Raw genomic sequence first — 6,655 nt, 5'->3', positions numbered from 1 at the left:
CGGCCAGATACACTTTGATGGTTGATATATTAAAATGTAAATAAACTTGGAAACTTGGAACATTGAAATTTCCAAGAAAAGTGGGAATTGGAGTATTTTTGCTGTAAAGCAAAAGATAAAATAATTTGCTTGATATGTAATATTGCTATTAGTGTGCCAAAGTTATACGATATAAAACGGCACTATGAACAGCATAAATCAAAATATGACAATTACAAAGGATTAATGAAACAAGAAAAATTAAAAGAGCTCAAGTTGGGACAGAAAAAACAACAGTTCATGTTTACTAAAGTATCACTAGAAAGTGAACAACAAAACACACTCCAAAACTTAGTGCCACAACCTGAACTCAACACAACAATAAGGCAGAAATAGTCAAAAAGGGTTCACAAAGGGGGAGCTCAGGAACCAAAACTGTGCACACCACGCAAAACGCGTGAGAACTGAAAAGATAATATCAAGTGTTAAGGGTGCTCTCAGTGTGAGCAAGCAGTAACAGGAGACAAGCTCCAATACTTCATAACTCAGGTAGAGGTAATGTACCCCCACCCGCACACCATCACTGAGCACCCTGGGCGTGCAATAAATCAAGTGAAAATATTCACAAATCAAAAGCAAGAAAATTAACTAAGTGAATAACAGGTGAAACCTGAGCGACCCCTGAATGAACCCTACCAGCCAAAACCCCAGCGCAAAATCAAAAAAGGTAACTTAACTGAAAAGTGAAGCAGGAACTCATCTCTGAAGCTCAAAATGAAACACGTCCGGAAAACAGGTTCAACCGAGCTGGTTTCAGGGAAGAATCCTTCTTCAGGAACCCATAAACCAGATGAAAAAGAGTGAGGGCGGCTGGAGGGCGCACCTTAGTAAAACTTGTCTTGTCGAAGTTGATAGCTAAACATTCAAAACCTTTTACCGAAGGTGATTTCATCAAGTAATATCTAATTAAAGCTGCAGAAATTGTTTGTTCTGGAAGTATGAAGGTTTTTCAAACAATCTCTTTGTCTCGAAATACAGTTGTAGAAATAATTAGTGATTTGGCTGGCAATTTAAGTGATCAGATCAAAGCAAAAGCATCTAGTTTTGAAGCTTTTTCCATTGCCTATGACGAGAGTATGGACTTTGGGGACGTAGCTCAGTTAGCTGTGTTTCTTCGTGTTTGCAACACAAATTTCAACATTTTTGAAGAATTATTGGAACTAGTGATGAATTTGGTGAGCTGGGCTAATTTGACACTGATTAGCATCAAGGGGTTTGATTTTTGTGAGTTAAGCTACTTTGACACCGAATAGCTCAAATGTTTATGGTTTTTAAGCTACACTGAATTATTTATGTAAAGAAAATGGTTATATATATTATAATATATAATATAATATATGTATATTATAACCGGCAGTAGAGCTTAGCAACGGGACTCCTCAGTGCCCCTAGTGGTTAAAGTTAAAACTGCACTGGCATGTGACCCAGTATGGAGTCACCCTGCAGACACTGTAAATTATATTCAAAGAAAAGAAAAACCCATCCACAAAGTTCCAGGGTTTAGTTTTCACAGGTAAGTTTAATGTCAGAATGTTCAAACAAAAAGAAAACAAAATGTCCGAATCCAAATCAATGCAACTTGCAAAACCCAAAGATAAAAATAAACCCAAAGGGAAAACTCTGGGTGAGTTCAGGATTTCTCCTTCAAAGCCTGCTCCTAGCAGGTTTCAGCAAAGTTCAGTTCCTTGCTATCATACTTCAATATTCACACAATCTCACATAGCAAAGCCTCCAGCTTATCTTATCACACTGTTGGGTCTAGGGGAGTACCTCAAGTTTGCCTGAAAAAATCTCACAAGTAGCTTACAAAATCTCTCCCAGTTGTTGGCAAACTTCTCCCCACAGAAGCACTCCCAGCTTCTTAACAAAATGTGCAGAGAATCAAAACAGCAAAGCAATCCCACAGTTCAAGCAGTCAATGAAAGCGGCTAGAAAACAAAACAACTTCAGCCAACAATAGCAACAAAAAAACTCACAGTTTTGTGCTCAGTCTTTGCAAATTATTAAATAAGAAACTGACTATAATAGTGAAAGTTACCAGTGAGGAGAAAATGCTCAGAGAAGTGAAACTCTGAAGAGGGGGTGAAAACCTCCTCTTGAGGAAAGAGTGTAACATTACTATGTCCAGTAACATAGTAACATAGTAGATGACGGCAGATAAAGACCCGAATGGTCCATCCAGTCTGCCCAACCTGATTCAATTTAAAAAAAATTTTTATTTTATTTTTTTTAATTTTTCTTCTTAGCTATTTCTGGGCAAGAATCCAAAGCTTTACCCGGTACTGTGCTTGGGTTCCAACTGCCAAAATCTCTGTTAAGACTTACTCCAGCCCATCTACACCCTCCCAGCCATTGAAGCCCTCCCCTGCCCATCCTTCACCAAACGGCCATACACCGACACAGACCGTGCAAGTCTGCCCAGTAACTGGCCTAGTTCAATATTTAATATTATTTTCTGATTCTAAATCTTCTGTGTTCATCCCACGCTTCTTTGAACTCAGTCACAGTTTTACTCTCCACCACCTCTCTCGGGAGCGCATTCCAGGCATCCACCACCCTCTCCGTAAAGTAGAATTTCCTAACATTGCCCCTGAATCTACCACCCCTCAACCTCAAATTATGTCCTCTGGTTTTACCATTTTCCTTTCTCTGGAAAAGATTTTGTTCTACATTAATACCCTTCAAGTCATTGCATGAAACTTGTGAAACATCACTCTCTGACCACTGGTAAAAAATATATCAATTATTGAGTAATACTTGCAAAGTCGACATGAAATGTTCAAAATTATTATGCAAAAAAACTCTCTCTCATTGGAAAAATGATGCTATGCACTTATCTGTGACAAACTCTTATGGTTCTGAGGGCTTTTAGGGGTCCCAATGCGGCCCCGTTTCGAGTTCTGCTTCAGGAGACCCAGATACACTGTTCTTAACACTTTTTGAACCCTTTGTGCGATCGTAATGTCTTTCCAAGAGATGATCTGAAATACAACAAATCTTTATCAATACCACACACAGCGCAGAAGAATGCTCAAACAAGCTGCGCTGTGGGAAACTTAACATCTTATTAGCAAGAAAGGGAGAAGGAAGCGCTGAGAAATCACATACCGTTCACAAAATTTGGAGATTCTAAACGACGGAGACCGCTATCCACCTCACCAGATTTATACTAAAGAGAGGAGGAGAGGGGGAGGGGTAACCTCCGTCGGAACGTGATGACGTCATAACGTCAAAAGGTTATTATTGTTAACGAACAACTGTCACTGTAAATAAAGGCTGTTGAAAAATGAAAAAATATAAAATAAATAAATAAAATAAAATGAGAAATTACAGGAAAGCAACCCACTCAATCTCATTATTTAACCCATAAGGGTGTAGCGTGTTTAATTAAAATATCCACTTTTGTTCTTTGCGCCAAAGCAATTTGGGTATGTCACCCCCTCAGTGGCTACTGAATCCAATACAGAAAATTTCAAATCAACTAGATTGTGTTGCTGTTGAAGCCAGTGTTGCACTAGGGGAGTTTCTTGTATGCCAGATTTAATTCTACTAATATGCTCACCTATCCGAGTTTTAACACTCCGAATTGTGCAGCCCACATATTGTAACCCGCACGGGCATTGTATTATGTACACCACAGATTTTGTATTACAATCTGAAGCTGTAGAAATGAATTTCTTTTTGGTGGTGAGATTCATTTCTCGTAATGGAACACAGTGCGGACACATTCTGCAATGCCCGCATGGGTTATGCCCACCCGTGGTGGTAAGGGCTTCCTGGGGTGGGTGTATGAATTGAGAATGGAAAATGCAAAGCGAGGAGGTTCTTGAAACTCTGGGTGGTACTGCATAATATGCCAATGTTGCTTAATGGTCTGTTTTAATGGTCTTATTTAATATCAAACTACTTTACTGACTAGTGTTTATACACAAGTCCCTGTATTTATTCTTAACGCAGTCTTTGCAAATGGCTGCCAAGCCTACTTCCATCGGCCCAGGTGTTGAATGCAAATCTTCAAGAACCAGCTCTACTTGCAACTCCATGGGCATCTCCTGGTCTGCTTCCAGCAACTCTGAAGTGGGTCCAGCTTCCTCCACTTTCATGGGGTCACAGGTATTACCCATGCTTGAGCTAGGAAGCTCTTCTCTAGGGAGAGACCTCAGCTTTCTCCCTAACCTGCCTAGTAGCTTGCTAACATCCACTGGCTTTTAAAGAGGGGAGCCACGCCCTGCTCTAGCTGAGCCTGCTCTCACCTGGGCTTCTCTCTGGCTCCCCCGGTGGACATTAGGTCAATAGTCTTCCTCCCTATTCCTAGTACAGTGGTGCCTCACACAACGAACTTAATTCGTTCCAGGAGCAAGTTTGTTATGCGAAAAGTTCGTTATGTGAAACGCGTTTTCCCATAACAATACATGTTTAAAAAAATAATTCGTTCTGCAGCATAAAATATGCTAAGATGACATAAAAAAAGATAAATTTGTCAAAATGGTGAAAATGGTGGTCTTGCTGAGGCCAAACTCTTTGACGAGGTCACACTGTTTTATCCCACATTCACTCCTTCTAATTATTTCCCGTTTCATTTCAACAGAAATCACCTTCCTGCTTTTTTTAGAAGCCATGATATACAGTATATAAAAAATATTGAGTTTATCTTAAAAGGACGACTGTATACAGTGAGAGAGGGCAGAGTCTCAGCGGCAAAAACTGGGATTTAACTTTTCTTTTTTTTTTTTTTCTAGCATCGGGGAAGCGGCGAGAGTAGCTCCGCCCCCCCAACGCATCAGCAGTAGGCGCCGGGCCCCTCCATAAAAGGAGGCGAGCCGACGGTCCGCCACTGCACAGGGAGCCAGGCGAAGGGCTGTGAGAGAGGGCAGTTAAGCGCAGTGAGTAACGCAGCTCGGGCGACTTCGTTGTGTGAAACGAAGTTCGTTGTATGAATCAAGACATGAAGTTCGTTGTGTGCAGCGTTCGCTGTGCGAGGCGTTCGTTATGCGAGGCACCACTGTACTAGGTTTAAAATCTATGTTCCTAGCCCTGCTGTATGGATGGTAGTGATTGTGCAGGGCTTCCTCTTCCCCCCCATTCCGGGTCACATCCTCAAGCGGGGCAGATTGGTACTGGGAGCAGGCCTTGGCAATCCCCTTCCTGGGCTTCTTGCCACCCTTTCTTCCAGCTTTCATAGGGACCTTGGCAGGCCTGGAGCATTGATGGATAAGTTTAATAAAGCTGTGCCCATGCTTTGCCATTGCTAAGAGTTATTTAATTAACCTTTTCCTATCGTGTGTCCCGGATGACGGGCCATTCCAAAAATGTTGTTGCCATCTTATGTCCCATACTAATAAAGAGCCAGGAACACAAAATATTTGAATTTACAGACTTATGACTTATTTACATTATGTTTACAATAGCCGTAAATGATAACGGTGAATAATACAAAACTTTGCTAAAAAATTATGATTGGAACCAGCGTAACGTAAAATTTATTACGATAGGAAAAGGTTAATGAATGTATGAGGAGTGGTGCGAATGCCAGTGTTATGAACTTCTGCAAAAATACAATTTACCTCTGTCAAAACTAACTACTAACCTCTGTAGCTACAGATGGAGCTCCTTCAGTGGCCAGAAAAAACAACGGTTTTGTGGCATTACTGCAAAAAAAACAGTGAAACTTGTGACGGATTCAAGATTCATCATACGCATTGCATTATACTTCAAGAAGTATTATGCACATAGGTGATAAACATGGAAAATGTGTTGACATTTGTCAAAAAAAATTATCAATTTCATAAGATCTCGAGGTTTAAATCAGCAACAATTCTCTGCTTTCTTAAGTGAATTAAAAAGCAAATATTCCGGATGTCCTACTTTACCAAGATATGCTGGCTATCCTGCTCCAAGGTCCTTAAACAATTCTGGGACTTGAAAGAAGAAATATGTCATTTTTTAATAACTAAATATCAAGACACAAGGTTTTTTTTTTGATTCAGTATAGTTACAAGATTTATCCTTCATGGTTGATATAACAAAACACAAACGATTTAAATTTAAAACTGCAAGGAAAAGATCAGATCATTCTGAACATGTGTGATAAAGTTAAAGCATTCCAATGTATGCTAGTTCTTTGAGAAAAGCAGTTGAAAAATGAAGATTTAACGCACTTTCCGACATGCAACATAAACAAATCGAGTTTAAGTGAAATTGCATCGTATAAAAAATACGCAGAAAAAATTTTAAGCCTTATAAATGAGTTTGAAACAAGATTTGCAGATTTTAACTCTTTGGAAGACAAGTTCTCTTTGTTTTCTTTGATTTTCTCAATAAATAAAGAATCAGTACCTAATCATATGCAAATGGAAGTAATTGAGATCCAGTGCGATTCAGATTTGAAGACAAAATACAGTGAAGTTAGCTTGCTTGAATTTTACAAATATTTACTAGCCAGGTTTGAAAATAGTCATAAATTTGCATATGAAATTGTTTCCATGTTTGGAAGTACTTATCGGTGTGAGCAGTTATTTAACACTTATGAAAAGAAATAAGTCTCCTATCAGATCCAGAATTTCCGGCATTCACCTTGGGTCAGTTGTAAAAGTAATCACTGCAGACAAGATTTTCC

The sequence above is a fragment of the Geotrypetes seraphini genome, chromosome 2 (assembly GCF_902459505.1).
Source record: "Geotrypetes seraphini chromosome 2, aGeoSer1.1, whole genome shotgun sequence".
Taxonomy (NCBI): Eukaryota; Metazoa; Chordata; class Amphibia; order Gymnophiona; family Dermophiidae; genus Geotrypetes; species Geotrypetes seraphini.
Note: the sequence above shows the minus strand (reverse complement) of the source record.